Source organism: Arachis hypogaea, chromosome 5, assembly GCF_003086295.3.
Source record: "Arachis hypogaea cultivar Tifrunner chromosome 5, arahy.Tifrunner.gnm2.J5K5, whole genome shotgun sequence".
Classification (NCBI taxonomy): Eukaryota; Viridiplantae; Streptophyta; class Magnoliopsida; order Fabales; family Fabaceae; genus Arachis; species Arachis hypogaea.
The window spans coordinates 58,203,960-58,205,549 of NC_092040.1; the positions used below are offsets into that span (position 1 = coordinate 58,203,960).

At 39.3% G+C, this 1,590-nt stretch overlaps 1 non-coding gene across 1 annotated transcript; it reads right to left on the reverse strand.

The window, feature by feature from the left end:
- Positions 1–847: 847 nt before the first annotated feature.
- Positions 848–955, reverse strand: LOC112804207 (small nucleolar RNA R71). Its single transcript, XR_003202825.1, has one exon. It is a non-coding gene; the product is annotated as a small nucleolar RNA R71 (small nucleolar RNA).
- Between the last annotated feature and the right edge of the window lie 635 nt (positions 956–1,590).

Here is a 1,590-nt window from a genome sequence, read left to right on the forward strand (position 1 = left end):
ATTTCAAAATCTTTTTCAAAAATCACTTGATTTCTTTCCCACTCTTATTTTCGAAAATCAATTATTGTTTTTCAAAATGTTTTCAAAATTCTTTTACTTAATTTTCGAAAATTACCTTCCCTCCTCTCACATCCTTCTATTTCTGGACTAACACTATTCCTTAATGCAAAATTCGAACTCCTTCTTCTTTGATAAGTTCGAATTTTCTACTTCTGTCTTCTACTTTTCTTTCCTCTGACACCTCAAGGAATCTCTATACTGTGACATAGAGGATTCCACATTTTCTTGTTCTCTTCTCTTTCATATGAGCAGGAACAAAGACAAAGGCATTCTTGTTGAAGCTGACCCTGAACCTGAAAGGACCTTGAAGCGAAAGCTAAGAGAAGCTAAGGCACAACTCTCTGTAGAGGACCTAACAGAAATCTTTAAACAAGAAGAACCCATGGCAGCTGAAAACAACAACAATGCCAACAATGCAAGGAAGGTGCTGGGTGACTTTACTGCACCTACTCCCAACTTTTATGGGAGAAGCATCTCTATCCCTGCCATTGGAGCAAACAACTTTGAGCTTAAGCCTCAATTAGTTTCTCTAATGCAACAGAATTGCAAGTTCCATGGACTTCCATTGGAAGACCCTCATCAGTTTTTAACTGAATTCTTGCAAATCTGTGACACTGTCAAGACTAATGGGGTTGACCCTGAGGTCTACAGACTTATGCTATTCCCTTTTGCTGTAAAAGACAGAGCTAAAATATGGTTGGATTCTCAACCTAAAGAAAGCCTGGACTCTTGGGAAAAGCTAGTCAATGCCTTCTTGGCAAAGTTCTTTCCACCTCAAAGATTGAGTAAGCTTAGAGTGGAAGTCCAAACCTTCAAACAGAAGGATGGAGAATCCCTCTATGAAGCTTGGGAAAGATACAAACAATTAATCAGAAAGTGTCCCTCAGACATGCTTTCTGAATGGAGCATCATAGGTATTTTCTATGATGGTCTCTCTGAACTATCCAAAATGTCTTTGGATAGCTCTTCTGGAGGATCTCTTCATCTGAAGAAGACGCCTACTGAGGCTCAAGAACTGATTGAAATGGTTGCAAATAACCAATTCATGTACACTTCTGAAAGAAATCCCGTGAACAATGGGACTGGTCAGAAGAAAGGAGTTCTTGAGATTGACACTCTGAATGCCATATTGGCTCAGAACAAAATATTGACTCAACAAGTCAATATGATTTCTCAAAGTCTGTCTGGAATGCAAAACGCACCAAGCAGTACTAAGAAGGCTTCATCTGAGGAAGAAGCTTATGATCCTGAGAACCCTTCAATGGAAGAGGTGAATTACATGGGAGAACCCTATGGAAACACCTATAATCCTTCATGGAGGAATCATCCAAGTCTTTCATGGAAGGATCAACAGAGACCTCAACAAGGTTTCAATAACAATAATGGTGGAAGAAACAGGTTTAGCAATAGCAAGCCTTTTCCATCATCTTCTCAGCAACAGACAGAGAGTTCTAAGCAGAATACCTCTGACTTAGCAACCATGGTCTCTGATCTAATCAAAACCACTCAAAGTTTCATGACTGAAACAAG